This window comes from Dasypus novemcinctus, chromosome 5 (assembly GCF_030445035.2).
Source record: "Dasypus novemcinctus isolate mDasNov1 chromosome 5, mDasNov1.1.hap2, whole genome shotgun sequence".
NCBI classification, from domain to species: Eukaryota; Metazoa; Chordata; class Mammalia; order Cingulata; family Dasypodidae; genus Dasypus; species Dasypus novemcinctus.
The window spans coordinates 88,417,203-88,439,495 of record NC_080677.1 but is presented as its reverse complement, the minus strand read 5'-3'; the positions used below and the strand labels follow the sequence as shown (position 1 = coordinate 88,439,495).

The following is a 22,293-nucleotide window of genomic DNA, read 5'->3' as shown; positions in this document are numbered from 1 at the left end:
TTGTTACTTAAAGCCTTGAGTAGTGTTTTCCAGTAATTCCTGATGAAAAATGAATGCATTTTATTTTTCATCATATGGTTCTCTGGTTATTATTTTAGTCATTTTTACTGTGCCTGAAAGAAGACACTTCTCTAATAATACGTGCATTTTGCTTTTTATTATAAGGTTTAGAAAAGAAGCTTCTGAACATTTATCAATAAGATTTGGAAATTTTGTAAAGCAATGGACTGAGCATCTTATGACTTAAACATTGTTAATAAATTGTAGAGGCTTATCTTCATGTTCTAAAATTTCATTTTAAAAGGGTTTATTGATAGCAATGGTTTTATCCAATCACTAGCTGGTATCTCAAAGCAGAAGGTATACATAGGATAAGACTTATCCTAAACATTCATGGATGTATATATCCATATTTCAAAGAGGATTTCGTTTTTAAGGAGGGCTGGCATCTTGTTAGATGTAATTATATCATCATTGTTTTTACTTTGTAATGGGGCTGCCAAGAGCTTATACAAGGGAAAGAATGTCACATCTGCCATTTTCTTACTGTTTGCCTATATTCGCATTATTAGTTCTATCTTTATTCTCTGGTTTCTTTGAAGAAATATTTTTAAGCTGTTTACTGCTTTTGTAAAGGTTACTGTCATTAAAAGTAGAGAATAAAACTATAAACTCCCTTTCCCAGCACATATGAGCCGTAGTACCTGGCATTATATTGAAAGTGAATGAATGAGGATAAGCACCATGTTAACCCCTGTTGCCCCTCTCACCTCATTGTAGTAAAGGTGTAAAGGTGGTTAAATATATTAACCATCCTTTAATATATTTTCCTCTCATATTGACAGACTTACTAATGGAAAGAATGAGGGCTCTGGTGTGTCTCTGAATTTTGGACTCTAATAGAACCTAATTTGTAATTAAATAAATATATAAATACAAAGAGAACTGTTGTTTTTTTTTTCTGCTCCCATCTTCCCACAAACCCCACCCCATGATAATTGTCTTAAACATCCCCTGGAAATGCACCTGCTTTGGGAGAACTTAGGGGAAAAAACTCACAATTTAGGAGGGTTTTTTTGTTTTGTTTTGCTTTTTTGTTTTATTAACAAAGTTTAATGTGAAAAAGGGAAAGAGTAAAGTTGGTAAAAGTAAAAAGTCTTTTGGCTTTCTTACAAATGGTATCCTTATAATTCCCCATCATTCTGATCATAAAGAATTTTTCCAGGAAAAATAAAATGATTGAAGACTTTGTTTCCTATATAACTTCACATATCAGAGTCTCTTCCAGATCCTGGTCTGCTGCCATCTAGCCCATCACTTTCCTTGTCCCAGTCTTTCGTAGATGCTCCTGTCATGAAATCATCATCATGAAGGATACTCCACCTTGGGCCCTCTTCTGATTTCATTTCAGCCTGTTTGGTTTTGGGGTTCCTCCCAGTAGAACTTTTCTCATTTGTCCTTCCATCCATTCCTCTAAGAACACTGATGAAAGTTTTCCTAGAAACTGTTGATATCAACTTAGCATGCTGTCTAATACAGCCTCCAGCTTTTTAAACCTTTTAGTCAATATTCTTTTGATGGTTCTGAACAGCATTAAACAATTGCACCACAGCCCTTGTTGCAATTCCCTGAAGGTTTCTCTGTTTTTTTTGTCTTCGACAACATCTGACTTTACTCTGCACATCATTTTGCACTCCTGCTTCTTATCAAGCTGTTTTCTTTTCTAGAGTCTCTCTTGCTTTAACTTTTCTTTTTCCTTTTCCAGGTCTTTGTTTTTGACCATAATGGTAGGTTTCCTTTTAGGGTTTTTTTTGTTGTTGTTAAGGATCTTAGTCATGGCATCTGCCCAGCCTGTGTTGGTTCCAACAACAGATTCTGAGGCAGTCTCATTTTCTTTTTCGCAGGGTTCAACATCATCCTCATTGTCAGCATCTACTGCTCCATCAGAAGAGGAAAATGGATCCTTTTCTGATTCACAACTTCCTGCAAAGCTCTGCTTTCTGCAGTTTCTTTTCATCCGTCTTCTAGTTCTTATGCTGTGGCCCTAGCTACCATTTTCATCTTCTTTTTCTTCTTTAGGAAATTTTCAGTTTTTTCCCAGCACTAACAAATGACTCCTGCAAGGCAGCGGCCATTATCCGTCACAGGCCAGGAGTTATTTTAAAAAGGGAATACTCTAAAAGGCAATAAGATATGGCAGTTTCTGATAATGGGAAGATTTGATATCTTGACAAAGGAATTATGTTTTACCAACTTTATATTAGCACTTTCTATATACCAGGTACTATTTGAAGTACTTTATAAATATTATCTCATTTAATCCTCATAATGATCCTATGGGGTAAGTACAATTATATTCTCATTTTACTTAAGAGGGAACAGCAGTACTGGAGCTGAGTGGTAGTCTGGATATTAAACAGTACACTCAGCTGTCTCTGCCTCGTTAACAATTATTAGAAAAATGTAACCCAAGTTTGGAATACAAATGGAAAATAAAGTCCCAGACCTGTTTTCCCACGTTCACTCCCACCAATTAATTCTAAGGTAAGAACGCCTTTCATTCTTCATTTTAGGTATTTTTCCAATACCTGCTCCCCCCACCACCACCAAATGGTTTGAGAATACAAGTAGAACCAGAATATTATTTTATTCTGTTTTGAATAAAGACTGCTTTTAGGAAAACCAGGGTTGGTGAGGCAGATATCACCAAGAAAGAAAACGAGAGTCTATGCACCCAGGTGGTTCTTAGGATAAATGAAAAGGGTAGGAAGGAAACCAAGCATGCCTGGGAGGGAAAGCAAACAGGCCTTACCATAATTTCTATGTGTTTGGGATGGGGAGGAAAGGTTAAAAACAGTGAAAAAACAATGAAGAAAGAGGAAGGGACTGTTAACATAGGGGACGGTGAGAAGGAGGTATAGATTTTTTATTGTAATTTTACTTTTAACCTCTTCTTGATTTTTAAAAAGTTTTTTATTATGGAAAACTTTAAATACCAATAAAGAGACAATCACATACATGAAAGCTTATGTTATCAATAAGCTTCAACTCATGTATACTCTTATTTCATCTATAGCCCTTAATCCCTATCCTGCAAGATATTTTAAAGAAAAACATCAGCCATGACTCATTGGGGCTGCATCAAGGAATTAAAGACTAGGATTAATAAAATCTTGAGATTCTTTTTGAAGTTGCGTTATTCTAAAGATGCTATCTAATTTATCTAGAACTAAAATACTTCCACATCAAAGATGGAGTGAAATTTATTTCTAAAACAGAGAGACTATAATAATATGAGTTTATCAAACAAGTTCTTTTTTAAAAAATTTTATTTATTTTTTATTTTTATTAAAGTTAATAGATTGCATAGAATGTTGCATTAAAAAAAACATAAGGGGTTCCCATATAATCCACACCCCACCCTCCACCCCCCATCATTCTTGTAAATTGTTTTTTTTTTGATCTTGTGGAGCACTTCCATTGTTCCCTAGTTGCCATGCTTCCATTTATTCTTTAACTCTCTCCCCCTCCCCTAGGGGCCCACAATGACAATCTTCACTACTTGAGGCACCAGATTTATAGATACTTGCAACAATGCTGAGGGTTTGACACACTAGACTGCCCTAACCCATTGGGAGCCACTGATTTTCTCGAGGGACACAATTCTCTCATTTGAGAACATCAGGTCTCCCTAGGACGTGGGTACACCTTCACACTCATTATATGGTCTTCACGCAATGATTTAACACACTATGACAAACATCTATGAGCACTCACACAATCCCTACCAGCTTAACCCTGTGCCAAATGCCCCCCCCAAAGCACCTTAAACATGTAATCATTCCTAATTATATTTTCTAAAGAGTTTTCCCAACATTATACTTTCAACCATATACCTGAGATTCTCCCATATTCAACTGTAGCCCCCAAGCCCTCCCTCCAATTCCTTGGGCGTCTGGTCCATCCTCCCAAACCTAGGCTCCTCGAGCCCACAAAGATCCACCCAATTGTATCCCTAAGCCCCCATCTTATCTCTTCCCTGTACAAATACTTACCTCCAGCTTATCTTAGACTTAACACATGTAGGTTTCAGCTCACAATCTTCGTCTCCCCCCACACAATTCCTTTAAGCCTATCTTTGAGTCTCTAGTTTTCTGAGACAGCTTGATTTGCTTGTTTCATATCAGAGAGATCATGTAGTATTTGTCTTCCATCCCTGGCTTGCTTCACTCAACAAAAGGTCCTCAAGATTCATCCATGTTATAACATGTGTTTGTACTGTATTCCTTCTCATAGCTGAGTAATATTCCATTGTATGTATATATCACATTTTATTTATCCATTCATCTGTTGATGGGCATTTGGGTTGATTCCAACTTTTGGCAATAGTGAATAATGCTTCTATGAACACTGGTGTGCATATATTGGTTTGTGCCCTTATTTTCAGTTCCTCTGGGTATTACCCATCAGTGGAATTGCTGGGTTATATGGCAAATCTATAGCTAACTTTTTGAGAAGCCACCAAACTGTCCTTCAGAATGGCTGGATCCTTCTGCATTACCACCAGCAGTGGACAAGTGTTCCCATTCCTCCACATCCTCTCCAGTACTTGTAGTCTTCTGTTTTTTTTTTGATAACGGCCAGTCTTATGTTCTTTTGCTGCTCGTGCTTTGGGTGTGAAGTTCATGAAGCCCTTTCCTATTACAAGGTCCTGTAGATGCTTCCCTACATTATTTTCTAAGGTCTTTAAGGTCTTGGCTCTTATATTTAGGTCTTTCAGCCATCTTGAGTAGATTTTTGTATATCATGTGAGTTGGTAATCCTCTTTCCTTTTATGCGTGTGGATATCCAATTCTCTAGGCACCATTTGTTGAAGAGGTCATTCTCTCCCAGTTGAGTGGTTGGATGGCCTTGTTGAATATCAGATGACTGTATATAAGAGGACCTATATCAGAACTCTCAATTTGATTCTATTGGTCAGTGAGTCTATTCTTGTGCCAGTACCATGCCATTTTCACTACTGTAGCTTTGTAGTATATTTTAAAGTTAGGTAGTGTGATTGTTCCAATTTCATTTTTCTTTTTCAATGTGTCTTTGGCTATTTGGGGCCTCTTTCCTTTCCAAATAAATTTCATAGTTAGTTTTTCTAGTTCATTAAAAACTGCTGTGTTGATTTTTATTGGAATTGCATTGAATTTGTAGATCAGTACTGGTATGATAGACATCTTAATAATATTTAGTCTTCCTAGCCATGAACAGGGAATATTTTTCCATTTATTTAGGTCTTCTTTGATTGCCTTGACAGTGTTGTGTAGTTTTCTGTGTATAAGTCTTTTACATCTTCAGGTAAATTTATTCCTAGGTATTTGGTTTTTTCATATACAATTGTAAATGGTATTTGCTTCTTGATTTTCTCCTCAGATTGCTTATTATCAGTGTACAGAAATGCTACTGATTTTTGTGTATTGATCTTATAACCTGTGACTTGATTGTACCTATTTATAAGTTCTAGAAGCTTTGTTATAGATTTCTTAGGGCTTTCTACTTATAGGATCATGTCATCTGCAAATAGTGAAATTGTGACTTCTTCCTTCCCTATTTGGATCCCTTTTATATCTGGGTCTTGTCTCAGTGCTCGAGCAAGTACTTCTAACACAATGTTAAATAGAAGGGGTGATAGTGGACATCCTTGCCTTGTTCCTGATCTTAGGGGGGAAGCTTTAGGATTTCACCACTGTAAATGATATTAGTTGTCGGTTTTTCATATATACCCTTTATCGTGTTCAGAAAGTTTCCTTCTATTCCTGTCTTTTGCAGTGTTTTCATCAAGAAAAAGTGTGCTGTTTTGTCAAATGCTTTTTCTGCGTCTATAGATATGATTGCGTGATTTTTTTCCTTCAATCTGTTTATGTGGTGTATTACATTAATTGATTTTCTTATGTTGAACCATCCTTGAATACCAGGAATGAAACCCACTTGGTCATGGTGTATAATTCATTTAATGTGTTGTTGAATGTGATTAGCAAGTATTTTGTTGAGGATGTTCACATCTAGGTTCATTAGAGAGATAAGCCTGTAATTTTCCTTTCTTGCGGTGTCTTTGGCTTTGGTATTAGGGTAATGTTGGCATCATAAAATGAGTTAGGCAGTGTTTCTTCTATTTTGTTTTTTTGGAAAAGTTAGGCAAGATTGGTGTTAGTTCTTTCTGGAATATTTTGTACAATTCACCTGTGATGCTATCTGGCCCAGGGCTCTTCTTAGTTGGGAGGTTTGTAATGACTGTTCTATCTCTTCACTTGTGATTGGTTTGTTGAGATCATTGTTTTCTTCTTTCATCAATGTAGGCTGCTTATGTGTTTCTAGGAATTTGTCCATTTACTCTAAATTGTCTTTCTTGTTGGAATATAGTTTTTCAAAGTATCCTCTTATGATAGTCTTTATTTCAGTGGGGTCAGTGGTGATTTCCCCTTTCTCAGTTTTTATTTTGTATATTTTCATCTCCTCTCTTTTTTTCTTTGTTAGTCTAACTAAGGGTTTGTCAATTTTTTTGATCTTCTCAAAGAACCAGCTCTTTATTTTATTTTTTCAAGTGCTTTCTTATTTTCTATTTCATTTAGTTCTGCTCTGATCATTGTTATTTCTTTCCTCTTTCTTTGGGGTTAGTTTGCTGTTTCTTTTTTATTAATTCATCCAGTTTTTAAGTTAGTTCTTCAATTTTAGCTCTTTCTTTTTTTAAAAAAGATTTGTTTGTTTGTTTGTTTGTTTGTTTCTCTCCTCTTCCCCTCCCCACCCCAGTTGTCTGTTCTCTGTGTCTATTTGCTGTGTCTTCTTTGTCTGCTTCTGTTGTTGTCAGCGGCACGGGTATCTATGTTTCTTGTTGCATCATCTTGTGACAGCTCTCCATGTGTGCGGCACCATTCCTGGGCAGGCTGCACTTTCTTTTACACTGGGCAACACTCTTTAAGGGCACACTCCTTGCATGGGGCTCCCCTATGTGGGGGACACCCCTGCATGGCAGGGCACTCCTTGCGTGCATCAGCACTGCGCATGGGCCAGCTCCACATGGGTCAAGGAGGCCCGGGGTTTAAACCTCGGACCTCCCGTGTGGTAGACAGATGTCCTATCCACTGGGCCAAGTCCGCCGCCTCTTTCTACTTTTTTGAGGTATGAGTTTATGGCTATGAAATTCCCTTACAATACAGCTTTTGTGCATCCCATACGTTTTGATATGTCATTTTATCATTTTCATTAGTTTCAAGGTAATTATTGATTTCTGTTGAGCTTTTCCTTGACCCACTGTTTTTCTAAGAGTGTGTTGTTTAACTTCCATATCTTGGTGCCAAATCTGGGTCTCTGGTCCTTGCAGATTTCCAGCTTCATTCCACTGTGGTCGGAGAAATTGTTTTGTATGATTCCAATCTTTCTGAATTCATTGAGACATTCTCTGTTGCCTAGCATTTGGTCTATCTTGGAGAATGATCCATGTGCACTTGAGAAGAATGTATATCCTACTGTATTTGGGTGTAATGTTCTATATATGTCTATGATGTCCATATCTTCTAAGATATTGTTCATACTCTTTGTTTTTTTATTGATTCTCTTTTGAGATGTTCTGTCCAATGATGACAGTGGTGTGTTGAAGTTCCCCACTATAACTGTTGAGGCATCAATTCCTTCCTTTCGTTTTTGCAGTATTTGCCTCATATATGTGGAGGCAGCCTGGTTAGGGGCATAAATATTAATGATTGCTCTTTCGTCTTGAAAGATTATCCCTTTCACTAATATATAGTGCCTGTCTTTGTCTCTCACAATAGTTTTGCATTTAAAGTCTATTTTGTCTGATATTAATATAGCTCCTCCTGCCCTTTTTTGGTTACTGTTTGCCTATAAGATTGTTTTCCAGCCATTCACTTGCAATCTCCTTGAATCCCTTGGTCTAAGATGTGTTTCTTGTAGACAGCATATAGATGGGTCATATTTCCTTATGCAATCTTCCAATCTGTGTCTCTTAACAGGTGAGTTTAATCCATTAACATTCAGTGTTATTATTTGCAAGGAATTACTTATATCAGCCATATTTTCTTTGGATTTGTGTTAGTCATATGTTGTTTGATTTTTTTATCTTTTGGTTATTTTAGTTGTTCTTACACTCTCTTTCAGCTCTGTCTCTCTTATTGTTTTCTTTCCTTCTGCAGAATTCCCTTTAGTATTTCTTGAAGGGCAGGTTTCTTGTTGGCATACTTTCTCAGTTTCTGTTTATCTGTGAATATTTTGAACTCTCCATCACTTCTGAATGCTAACCTTGCTGGATAGAGTATTCTTGCTTGGAAATTCTTTTCTTTTAGTACCTTGACAATGTCATACCAGTGTCTTCTTTCCTCCATTGTTTCAGATGAGAAATCAGCACTTAATCTTATGGAGCCTCCTTTGTAAGTGATGGTTCTCTTTTCTCTTGCTGCTTTTAGTATTTTCTCTTTGTCCTGAGCATTGGATAATTTGACAAGTATATGTCTTGGGGTAGGCCTGTTGGGATTTATGCTATTGGGGTTTGTTTTTTTCCTGGACATGTACATGCATCTCCCTCAGTAGGTTTGGGAAGTTTTCAGCCATTATTTCCTCCAACACCCCTTCTGTCCCCTTTCCCTTCTCCTATCCTTCTGGGATGCCTATAATGTGTATGTTTATGTGTTTTGCATTGTCATTCAGGTCCCTAAGTCCCTGCTGGATTTTTTCTATCTTTTTATTGATCTGTTCTACTATCCTTTGCTTTCAGATGTACTGTCTTCCAAATCCCAAATTCTTTCCTCTGCCTCTTCAAATCTGTTTTATTTGCTGAAAGTGTATTTTTGATTTCTTGGATTGTGCTGTTCAACCCCATATTATCCGTTTTCTTTTTGTGCATGATGACAATTTCTTCTGTATGCTCTCCACGTGTTTTCTTAATATCCTTAATATCTTCCTTCATTTCATTAAATTGGTCCATGATATATGTTTTGAGAGCTTTAATTAGTTGTTTGGTGTTCCACTCCTCTTCCTGGTTTTTAGTTTGTTCATTGGATTCGGTCATGTTTTCCTGATTTTTGGTATGGTTGTAGTTTTTTGTTGTTGTCTGGTCATCATTGTATCTTGATGGGTTTATTCAATTGATTAGTTTTTTCATGTTGGGGTTCAGTTAGTTGTTGTTTTTGCATGTGTTAAGTCTTCCCTTTGTCACTTTGTTCTTCTTGTTCTATTTCCTTGATGTTGGCTAAGTTCCCTTGAATGAAAATATTAGGATCAGAGACAGTGAGAGAGGTAAGAAAAAAAAGACAATAGTAGTATTGATGGTGGATATTAAGAGAAATACCATGTGAGATGTAGGAGAATGGATACTGAACTCATGTAAGCTGTGTGGGTTATAACAGTAAAAAAGTGGAGTACCTGTAAGGGGATAGTAAAGTGAATATGGGAAGGAATATAGAATGAATTTAAAGGCCAGTGTGATCTAGAGAGAGGTAAAGAGAAAAGAAAGGACAATAATATAAACAGTGAATAAAAGATAGAAAACAGAATAGAGGTATTAGAGATAAAACATCAGAAATATTGGGGGCTAAATGAAAAGAGGTGGAATGTAAGAGAAACAATAAATGATGGAGAATAGAAAGGTGTAAAGGAAAGGGGATAGAGTTGGTAGCCAATTCAGTACATGCAGGAAGGAGGAAATTGAGGACGAGGAATCACAGCAAATAAGAATTGTTGCCTGCAGCACTTAATATAAAAAAAAGAGAAAAGAAGGGGGGAAAAGGGGGAAAAGGATAAGGGGGAAAAAAGACAAGCAAGAGAAAGAGAAAGGAAAAAATTAAATGAAAGGTCTGTGGGGGTAGGAAGAGGAAGGAGGAACAAAAAAACAAGCCGACAAGGAAGACCAGTCAAGTCTTCAAGGAAGGAATCCTCTTTGCAATTGAATAAGCTGCTTATGAATTTCACCTTCCCCTTCTCCCTTCATCACTTTCCTCTCTCCCAGGACAGTAGGAAGGTTGTGTACAGACTCCTGAAGGAGATTCAAATGGGTCCCTGGTGAACCAATTCTCCTCAGAAAATAATGTCTCTTAACTTCTTGAGAGAGAGCACCCACCCCTTGCCAGGAACCCTAAATATGCTTTTGTAAGCCTGCAAAGCACAGCCTACTGTCCCTCTCCCTTAGGTGTGCTACAGAGGACCTAGTTAATTTTCTGACTCCACCTTTTCTCCAACCAAGTTTCCTATCCCAGGGCATTTAGGTAAATCAGGCTCTCTCACCAGATTCACCTCTCCTCTCTTCCTAGGCTCTCCCCAATTTAGCTGGTATGCTCCTCCAAACTCAGTAAAAGGGTGGGGAGGGGACCAGAAAATTGAACCTGCACTCCTTGGGCCCTCGGTACCTCCCACCTAAACCCTCCCACTCCTAGAGTTAGCCCAGCAGGCCAGGCCTCTGCCAGATTTCCTGGAGTACTGAGTTTGGGAAACAGAGGTCCGGGAGAATGTGGACTCAGGGTACGTGGGTCTGTTAGATGTTGGTCACGGGGTTTCAGGGAAAACGGGCTTAGGGCTCACATGTTTAGGGGAACATGGGATTGGGAACTCCGCCTTGTGGCTGGTAATTCTCAGGGAAAGCTGCAGCCCTTTGCCCTAGGGGGAAGGGATTTACCTTCCCACAGCTTCCAAGTTCAGTGTTAGAAACCCACAGTTTTACCTTGAGGAAGCATTAATTTTGTCTCAGTCTCTCCAAATCTACATCCAGACACCTCCTGCTTTGTAGTTTGCTGAAACAACTCTGGCAGGATTGCATCACCACTCAGCTGGTCCTGGTGTCCCTGTGGGTCTTTCTTGGAGCGCTATGCACATGCTTTTTAGTCAGCTGGCAGGACCTTGGTAGGCCCTGCATCCAGTTTGCACATGCAGTGCTGGGACTGCAGGGGGACTGCAGGGTAGGCCTAGTGCTCTGGCTCACTGTAAACAGTAAAGTCCCCTCACTGGCCCTGAGGACAGGGCCTAACTGCCTGCCAGTGGCTCCCACTCTCATGCTCCCTTCCACTCTCGCACTCCCTCCCACTCTCCTCACTGTACTTTAAAAATTATTTCCCTGGTGATTGCTCTAGGGTTTACCATATACATCTTAAGAGAATATTACCAAGTTGGTTCCAATGAGATATAGAAATGCTACTCTTATATAGTTCTATTTCCCTTTTTTGTGTTATTATTGTTATACCTATTACATTTATAAATGTTAAAAACCCCAATACGTTTTTTTATAATTATTACTTTATATAATTAATCTCTTAAAGAAGCTTACAGAAGAAAGAAGAGCAAGTATACACTAATAGCTTTTGTTATATTAACCTTATTTATCATTTCTGGTCCTATTTATTTGTTTTTGTGGATTCAAGTTACCACCTGAAGTCATTTTCTTATCCTAGTATAGGTTTGCTCTTTGTATTGGTAAAATACTACATTTCTAATGTTTTAGGCTCGACAATACACTATATGTAGATTGCTTTATACAATTGCTTTTAAATCACTTAAGGAAAGAAAGGAGAATAAATATGCATTTATATTGTCTTTTATAATTATGTAATTACTCTTATTCATGTTTTTTTGTTTTTTCTTTGTTTGTATGTGTGTCAAATGGCTTTCAACCTTAAGAACTTCCTTTAGGTTTTCTTTTAAAGTGTGTCTCTCAGCAAAGACATCTCTCAGTTTTTGTCTCTCTGGGAATGTCTTTATTCATCCTTCCTATTCTGAAATATAGTTTTGCTAGAGGATTCTTGCTTGTATTTTTTTTTCCGTTAGCACTTTATATATGTTATCCCACTGCCTTCTGACCTCCATTGTTTCTGATGAGAAGTCAGCTGTTAATTTTTTTGATGTTCCCTTTTAAGTGACATATTTTTTCTCCTTACTGCTTTCAAGAATTTCTTCTTGTCTTTGACTTTCAACTTTTTTTTTATTATGATGCATGTGCTTGTGCATTCTTTGTGTTTATTCTACTTGGAATTCATTAAGCTTTCTGCTATGTGTAGATAAATGTTTTTTAGCAAATTTGAGAAGTTTTCAGTCATCATTTCTTTGAATTTTTTCTGCTCCTTTCCTTCTATCTTCTTCTCTGGGTATTCCCATTACATGTATGTTAGTGTGCTGAATGAGTCCCAGATTTCTCTGAGAGTCTGTTCATTTTTCTTCAATATATTTTCTCTTTTTTTCAGACTGTATAATCTTTATCAGTCTATCTTCTGGTTCTCTAAATCTTTCTTCTATCACTTAAATCTACTGTTCAGCCCCCTTGTCAAGTTGTCATTTCAGTTATTGCTTTTTTAATCCCAAAATTTACATTTGGAATAATAATTTATATATAACTTATATATAAATTATATATGCATTTTATATATAAAAGTTATAATTCTTATCTCTTTATTTAAATTCTCTATTTCATATTACATTGCCATCAAACCTTCCATTACTTCCTTAACCATGGTTTCCTTTAGTTCTTTGGTTTTATTTGTAATGGTTACTTTGAAGTCCTTGCCAATTAAACCTGACACCTGATTACTCTCATAGGCAGTGTCTTTTGCTGTTGTCTTTTACCCCAATTATGGATCATAGTTTTGTGATTCTTTGCATATCTCATCATTTTTGTTGGAAAGGGGTCACTTTAGGCAATATATTGTAGCACTCTGGGTACTACCTCACCTTCCCTAGGACATAATACTATCATTTGGTTATTTCTTTGTGTAGTGACTAGCTGGGTAATTTTAATGAAGTCTATACATTCCCCCCTCCACCCGCAACCCCTCACACAGAGGAAAGTCTCTGATGTTACTCCACAGGAAATGGAAGTTGAGTATTCCCACTGTTACCCTGGAATGAAGGCAGTATTGGCGGTACTCTCTTTGACTATCTCTTTCCATGATCACCCAGCTTTCAAGTTCTACCAATGGCTTCCTGATTGCTTTATTGTTCAGAAAAATGCCCTGGGGAATAAATTGTTCCACAGACTGATCTAATCAAATTCAGTTTCCTTTGAAGGAATTGTTACCATGGTGAATTGTATGGTATGTAAATTATATCTCAATAAAGCTGCTTAAAACAACTACTGGGGATGTATATTCCAAAAATTTTGTTGCTAGTGGTACATAATAAAAAAGGTATAGCAGTTTGATATGGTTACGAATTCCAAAAAATAGATAATTGGATTATGTTTGTAATCTGGTCTATACATGGGAGTAAGTTATGATTAGGGCTTTGATTGGGTTACATCTCTAGGGCATTGAGTCCTTACCCTTTGGTGGGTGGCGGCTAACAGATAAAAGGCATGGCAAAGGACAAAGTTGAGGGTTTTTGATGTTGGAGTTTGATGCTGAAGTCTTAAGCTGGTGCACCAGGAAGTAAGCACACAGAGGAAAGAGAAGCAAATGCCAGAAAGACAGGACCTGAGCCAGGAGAAGAACACAAAGGAATAGAGATGGCTCCTTAAACATGACAGAAACCCCAGGGAGAGAGACAGAACCATTCACCTGGTAGTCTACAGCTGACCTTGTGGAGAGAGGCAAAGCCTAGCAAGCCTCATGGTCGAGGGCTGACCTTGTGGAGAAAGCAGAGGAGCTGAGCCCAGAGGAACCTAGGAAGCCTGAACTCTCACAGACTTGGGCAGCCATCTTGCTCCAACATGTGGAAGTAAACTTTGGTGAGGGAAGTAAACTATGCTTTATGGCCTGGTATCTGTAAGCTCCTACCCCAAATAAATATCCTTTATAAAAATCAACTAAATTCTGGTATTTTTCATCAGCACCCCTTTGGCTGACTAATACAAAAGGTTTGAAGACCACATTTGTTTTTCTTGAGGAAAGTGTATACTAAAAACATGTCCTAGTTCTTAACATTTGTAGCCTCACCTATCTTAACATTGTACTTGTTTGTGAGCTAGAACAAGTTCTGGTAAAGAAGGGTGAAACTACCAGATCAAACTTAAATCAGTCTCCATCTCATATACATGAAATAAACTCTTCACATACATTCTAAACACAGTGATACCTATTCTTTTTCACTCTTTAATTTCTTTTACTAAATCACAATCTTCTGGGCTAGGCATGTACAGCACAATAAGACAGTGTTGCCTAATCATCCAAATTATTTAGATTAAATCAGTCAATAATGAGCTATTTTTTTCTTTTACCTTAAAGTACATAGATAGGTTGTGGAGAAGACTATTCTAGAGCAGAGGTGGCAATTTTTTTCTGTAAAGGACCATTTAGTAAGTATCTGTGGACTTTGCAGGCCATACAGTCTCTGTCACAATGACTTGATTCTGCTGTTGTAGTGTAAAAGCCACCACAGACAATATGTAAATGAACATGGAAGTATTCCAAAAAGTTTTATTATGGACACTGAAATTTGATTTTCATATAATTCAATATAATTCCACACTATTATTCTTTTGATTTTTTCCACCATTTAAATATGTCCAATCATTCTTAGTTTGTGGGTATTATTTAAAACAAGGGGCTTGCCAAATTTGAATCACGGGCTGCAGTTACTGACTTCTGATTTTGACTATGACTTGATAGAGATTTAACTAAGGACTATTTCTAAGGAAATTATTAATCTCAAAAAATGTATTTATTTTCCCCACGAGGGGCTCAGGATGGGAGTGGGGTAATGGAAAAGTGGCAGAACATTACCAAAATCATTGTATTAGCAGTTTTTAAACTTAAATTCTTTCAAATCTAGTTACATACAATCAAGACTAATTCTATCTTTGACTGAAAATGTAAATACAAACAAAAAATTATGTAAACTGCTTAATAATCTGCTGGACAAACTTGTCAACTGAATATTGATTTTTACCCTCTTCAGCTGAGCTAAGTTTATAGTCACTGTAAGCTTTAGCACTAGACACTGTGTGGGGGGGGTAGGGGGAGGGTGGAATCATCTAACCATTCCCAGAGACCAATTTTTTCTTTCCTTTTTTCCTTTCTCCTTCCTTCTCTTCCTTTTTTCTTTCTTTGCTTCCTGCATTTTCCCTCCCCCCTCTCATTCCTTCCTTCATTCCTTCTCTCCTTCCTCCCTTCCATCCATCCATCCATCCACCCACCCATGCATCCATCCATCATTCATACCCTACACTTTCAATCATTGTTTATTTTCAACACACAGATTGTGGCTAAGACATGAAAATAACTGGTTGGAAAAGGTGGACAAGTCAACCTACCAAAATATAGTTTTACTTTTTTACATAATAGATTGACTAGATTTTAAAAATAAACTGACATTAATTGTCATCACCTTTACAAAGCTGGGTCTCAAACTTGTTTTCTACTTGTTTCTGCCATCTGGTAGTCTTGCTTCCAGTTGGAAAAACACATTCCCTTCCTTATTTAGTCATTGTATGTTTTAAAGACTTCAAAACCAAGACAGCTTTTATAATTAATGTCTAGCCCCAACCTTTAAGCATACATACCTAGATGGTAAGATACATGCTGGTAAAGGATGTATGCCTTTTGAATAGTTTTACCAAAGTGGTAGTGCAAGGGACATTCAGAGACGACATCTAGAAGAAAGACATTTTAAGTAAATTAAATGAACTGTTTACCTCCTCATCTCATATTTTCATTGTTTTAACTATTTTAAATGTGATGGTAACTCCATATAATATGGCCTGCACATGAATTCAAACTTATCTAATTCTATACCCAAGTTTGCCTAGTTTCTGGAAAACCAGTTAAGTGATATAAGTCCTATAGGCTTTGAATATTCAGGAAAGATGCAGACTGAATGTGTATTCAAACTTACATCCAGATGGAATGTGGGCCATATGTTAATTCTAGCTTACCTAGATTGTTGGTGATATGTTAATTCAAACCTACCTGGTATCCAAGCAAACCCCTAAAACTCTAAGAAACTAACAAAGTCCTTTTTGCATAAAAGCACTGCTCAAACCCCTGCTCCTACATCCTCTGTACAAAAGGGACCTAGAAATCCTATTCAGGGTTCAGGGTTTTATTTGACAGAAGTCTACCGGTCCTGGCCAGCTGTTAACAAATCTTCCTTCTCAGAGATTTCTCATGTCCTGGACTTCAAAACCATGATCACCCTACTTCTCTCCATTATAACATCTCTGGGGGCTTGTCCAGGATCACTGAGAAGGCCAGAGATGGTGGCAGTTGATAACCCCTCTCAGTTACCTCTGAGAAGGCTGGGAGGGTCCAGGCAAACCCCAGTCCAGGGTGTCCCTGGACCCCTTTAGTCCAGAAAGAGGTTGTGGACTCTGATGGAGCCCTCCTGGAGAAACTGGAGGCACTGGAGGGTTCAAAAGAGACCCTGAGAATGAAGCAAGGAGTTCCACACACCAGATGGGTAAGACCCCCAGGGGCATAGTGCAGGAAAAGCCTAATTCTGAAAAGTTAGGAGGGAAGCCTCTTTAGCCCTCAAGAATACCCTAGTACTCCTGAGGAGAAGGGAGGAAGCTATCTTCTCTAGGTCCAAGAAAGGAAAGGAAGGAGGGTGATTGTGTACATGTGATTGTGGGGATGGAGCAAGACACAGACACACATCTGCAGGGTGAGTATGGAGTCCCAGTCCATGATTCTGTGGTGACCTCATCTGGTCAAGGGCAGTCTGGGGGGCCTCCCTGCAAAGGGACCCTCTTCCGAGTTGGGGGTTTATACCAACCCGCTAGGGCAAAGAGGCATTGTAAGTCCCCACAAGGGGAGTGGCCAGAGATGGAGGAAGTGAAAGGCTGAGTAGAGTGTTGTGCGGCACTGACACAGGGTGGAAACATGGGGACACCCAAAGTAGGACCCCATTAGGTTATATGCTGAAAAACTTTCCCCAAGAGTTCCATGGAGATGTACCTGCCCGTGCTGCCCCCAAGCAGCATGACCTTGCCATTCCTGCAGCTGCACCTGCCACCATCTTCTCCAAGCAACACAGCCCCATCTTTCCCACAACCATTTTCTCCAAGCAATGCAGCCTCTTCACCCCCACAACCACTGTCTCCACCAATCTTGGCCCCCAGCAATTTAGCATCATACCCCCAGGCACAAGTGTTGACCATCAGTCAGGAAGGAGCCCCTGAAAGATGGCAACTCAGACCATGGGGACCCCAGGGGAGAAGTGGAGCAGGGAGAAGGGCCACCCTACAGCTACCTCTTCATGAAGCCCAAGCTCCAATTTATTATGATACCAATGGCCAAATCCAAGGAGGAAACCAAACATTCGTGTTCCAACCCTTCACTACCACTGACCTCTTTAACTGGAAAAGTCACACCCCACCATACTTAGAGAAGCCTCAGGCCATGACAGCCTTCTTCCAATCCATCATACAAACACACAAACCCACCTGGGTTGACTATAAACAACTTTTCATGACCTTACTAAACTTTGAGGTGAGAACATAAGTCACACAAGGGGCTCTAATCTGGTTCAAAGAACACCCACCTGAGGGAACCTGGACAGAGACCAATATGCCCACATACAGTTCCCAGATGAGGACCCTCAATGGCATCCCAATGACATGACCAGGCTCAACTGACTAGAACTTTCCATAGGACCTTACTCAAAGGGTTCAGAGATGGGAGCCAAAAGGCAGTAAACATGGTGAAGACCACCTAAGTCTTTCTTGATGAAAGTCTTGCTCAGTGCTATGAGCAACTGTGTGAGGTGTTTCATGTATATGCACCCTTTGACCCAGATGCTTCTGAAAGCCAAACAATGGTCAATGCAGCATTCATTGCCCAATCACAGGCTGACATCTGAAGAAAGCTACAGAAGTTAGATGGGTTCACTGGTATGAACATTTCCCAGCTCATGGAGGTAGCCACCAAGGTTTACATCAACTGCAATGTAGAAACGAGGAGAGATGAAAACTGGAAAATGAAAAGAAAGCAGACCTTCTCATAGCAGCAATAGTCGAAAGAAGCAACCCCATGTCAAGGAAAGTGAACTAGGATGCCCCTGCCCCAAGGAGGGGGGCCTAACCCCTAGGGTAAAATCAGTGATAGGGTAAAATCAGTGAGCATACTGCAAGGAGGAAGGGCACTGGCAGCAGGAGTGTCCCAACAGGCCATTCAACCCCATCACCCCCAAGAAAGCAGCCAAAGCATTAGTCAGGAGAGCAAATGGGGCATTGCAAACTAATCACTGAGTTCACAAAAATTCAGAAGGAAAACCTGAAAATCAGCTTACTGAACTTGCAGGAATGGAGGGCTCTGATGAGGACTATTAGGACAGACTGGGCTCCTATTCTCCCACCTACAAAGACTGTGTTAGTGGAACCCATGCCCTCTTAAAATATCTACAACAAAAGGGTTATCAGGTATCTAAAAGAAAGCCCAAATCTGCCTACCTCAGGTCAAGTATCTAGGTTATAAAATAGTACCAGTGCTCCACAAATTAGGACTTGAAACAAAAGAAGCAATCTATAGCCTCCCTGAGCCCAGCACTCACCAAAAGTTGTGAGAATTCCTTGGAGGAGCTGGATTCTGCCACATTTGGATCCCCAATTTTGGACTCCTCACATCCCCTTTGTATGAAGCCACAAAGTGGGGAGATCATGAACCTCTGCTCTGGGAAAACCCACAGAAAGATACTTTCACTGCTCTCAAGTGGGCCCTGATGGAAGCACTGAGACCTGGGCTTCCAGATCTCAGTAAACTATTCTATGTCTACTTCCATAATCACCAGGGTATCACAGTAGGAATACTCACTTAGTACCTGGGTTCCTGGCAAAGACCTGTAGCCTGTCTATCCAAACAACTGGACACTGTAGCCCTCGTGCCTGCAAGCTGTGGCAGCTGCAGCAATGCTAACACCAGAAGCCATGAAATTAACTCTTGGACAGCCTATGATTGTTCAGGTTCTGCATGCAGTAGTCACAATCTTAGAAGCCAAAGGAACACACTGGCTTACTAACAGATGCCTGGTTAAATATCAGACTCTATTATGTGAAAATCTGTCCATCCAAATGGAACTCATAAAAAAATCTGAATCCTGCTACCCTGCTACCTGTCGAGCCAGTGGTCCTAAACCACAACTGCCTGGAGACATTGCAAGAAGTATTCCAGCAGGCCAGACCTTCAAGATCAGTCACTACCAAATCCTGACATGGAGTTCTTCATGGATGGGAGTAGCTTTGTTCAGGGCAGTGACCGGCAAGAAGGATATGCTGTGGTGACCTCCAAAACCACAGTAGAAGCCCAGAATCTCCCAGATAGCACATCATCACAAAAAGCCAAACTCATTGCCCTCACCCAAACCTTACTACTTGTGGCTGGAGTGAAGGTTAACATCTGCACAGACTCCAAATATGCCTTCCTTACCCTGCAGGCACAAAAAAGACTCATTTAACTCAGGAGGAAAGGACATTAAATATGGCTCACAGATCCTGGAACTACTAGAAGCAGTTTGGGAGCCCACCAAAGTGGCTTGGATGCACTGCAAGGGACACCAAACAAGCCACAGCCCCATTGCTCAAGGAAATCGGAGGGCAGATGCTGAAGCAAAAAGAGCCACATTGGAAGGTTCGCTATCTGAAAACCTGGCCACTACCCTCATTCCCCAACTTCTTAATTATCATAAACTCCAGTATACACAGGGTGCTCTCTCCCCCAGCCTCTGAATCACCGGGAGCCACAATATACTCAAGCTGAGAGAGAGTGGATACTCTCCGAGAATGGGACACAAAGAACAAACAGGTGATGGTCATTGTCCAATCACAGAATAGTTGTGCCTCGAATATTAGCTGCAACCATAGTTCAGGACTACCACAAAAACACACACTTGGGAAAAACCCATCTTAAAGAAGTGTTAGGAAGATTCTTCTTCATCCCAAGTCTATTACCCATGCTGTATGCCAGCAGTGCATGACATGTGCAAAGAATAACCCTTGCCAGGGACCCACGGGAGCCCCAGGAGTCCAATGAATCAGCAATATGCCTCTCGAAGATCTAGTAGTTGATTTAGTCGAAATGCCACAATCCAGAGGCTACAAATACCTCTTAGTCCTCAATTGCACCTTTTTCATCTGGTTGGAACCCTTCCCTACTCGGACTGAAAAGGCTGAAGAAATGGCCAAAGTTCTGCTCAGGGAAATCATTCCTCGATATGGGCTACTACTCTCATTTGGCTCCGACAATGGACCCACCTTCATTTCTGAAATCACTCAAAAGATTGCCAAAGAACTATGCATCTGGTGGAAACTGCACACCGCTTATCATCCTCAAAGCTCAGGGAAAGAAGAGAGAATGAACTATACAATAAAGACTTATTGCCAAGATTTGCCGAGAAACTGGGCTAACACGGGTGCAAGTACTCTTAAGTGCCCTCCTCCAATTTCGGGCCAGCCCTAGCTGAAAGCTAAGCCTAATCCCTTATGAAATCCTCTTTGGGAGGCCCCTCCCTTAATCCAAAATATAGAAGGGGACCTCAGAGAAAGAAGAAACTTATCAATAGTTCAGCAAATGATCAGTTTAGGAAAAACTCTATAGAACCTGAATCACTGGGTCCAAGAAAGGGCCCTCATTAGCTTAAGCAGCTGCTCATACCCGTACCAAGAGGGAGATGCTGTCTGGGTCAAAGACTGGAAATCAGCTCCACTAATACCTCAATAATGAGGACCATATCTTGTCATTTTATCCACCCCCACTGTAGCTAAAGTAGCTGAAATCACCCCATAGATACACCATAGCCAGGTCAAATGAGCTGCCCCAGAGGCATGGACCTGTATTCCAGACACCCACAACTCAGCCAAACTCATCTTGTGAAAGAATAAGATGCCAAGCCCTGCTCCATTCAGACCCTAGAAGCTGAATGGTCCATGCACAGCCAAAGGTTAAGGATGGAACACCAAGTTCTGTTCCAATCACAGCCTGGAAACTGATTGTGGTCTATGCATAACTGAAGGGTAGGACTCTGGTTTAATCCCAACTAAAATGTCCCTTTGGTTATTTTCCCTACTCCTAGCCCTGACCCTCCCATGGTCACAGGTTGGTACCACAGAGTGTGAGCCATGTATCCAAGAAGTGCCGGGGGCCCATGTCAATATATCTTAACCATTATACCCGCCAGGGTCATATAAACACCTGCCAGTTTCAGGGACTCTTCTATAGTGTCTGTAACAAATCTGGCCAAATAATCTGCTTTGACCTCAAGCCCCCAAGTCTCCCATCAATGGGAAATAAGAGCATCTAATCAAGACGGAGAGCTACTTAACTCCACCCTAGTCACAAGCCTGGAACCAATGAGTGTCCCTCCTATTTGATGTATGTCAGGTCATAGACTCTGGGACACCATGAAACACTGACTGTGGAGGGCTCAGCTGGGAGCAGGAATATACTCATAACAATAAGTATTTGTGTGCTACAGAAATGAAAATTGCAGCCCAAGGGGGGGCCTACTGGTGCAAATACCTAGGTGGATACTACTGCCCCTACTGGACCTGTGTCACCTGGGCCACCTGGGCCACAGATACAACTAGACAAACAACCATCCTCACCAAAGGAACTGCCCCAACTAACTGTCCATGTGGTCAATGTAACCCTTTAAACCTCACCATCCTGAACCTTGAATCCTGGCAGACCTAGGGAATCCAAATGGGCCTCCACATTGAGGAATAGACGCAGGAGTTTTCATCTGGGTCGGGTATCAGGAACACCCACTTATAAGTAAAGCCCACTCTGTGTTCCACTCCTTCTATGAAGAAATGGAAAAACCCTTTTCCATTCTGCAAATAGCAAAAAACCTCTTCATAAACCTAGCTGAGGTAGTAGGGACAACCTTAAATGTCTCCTCATGCTATGTATGTGGAAGTACTAAATGGGAGACCAATGGCCCTGGGAAACTAAATAATACAATTACAGTCAGCCATATAAAACAAAACTGGCCTCCAGGTCATCCCCTGGGATTGTATGTGGTCCCTGCAAATTTCTGTCATAGGAAAATATTGCATTTCAAGGGTATGCCTAAACTCCTCTATATCTGTTGGAAACCTAACATGTATGGGGGGAAGATTCCGAAATCATGCCACCAATACAATGAAGTCTTGGGGAACATGGAATGAATCTAACCTCATTCTCATAAATTATACTTTCCACAAATTAATCATAGTGTGGAACTCCACTGCAAAAGGCCCTATTTACTGCTCCAAATGGTCTGTACTGGATTTGTGGGAATGCCACATTCTGAGAACTTCCCCTAGATTGGTGGGGAAATTACACTCTCAATTCAATAAAACCCTCCTTCTTCCCCATTCCCTTAGCAGAAGGGAAAGAGCTGAGCCAATCT

General features: G+C 40.0%; 2 pseudogenes; one reads left to right on the top strand and one right to left on the bottom strand.

Annotated features, from left to right (window-relative positions):
• Window positions 1-1,265: 1,265 nt before the first annotated feature.
• LOC101438864 (RRP15-like protein pseudogene) lies at window positions 1,266-2,135 on the bottom strand (annotated as a pseudogene).
• A 17,844-nt stretch (window positions 2,136-19,979) lies between these two features.
• LOC101434884 (heterogeneous nuclear ribonucleoprotein D-like pseudogene) overlaps window positions 19,980-22,293 on the top strand; it is a 33,848-nt pseudogene continuing 31,534 nt past the window's right edge.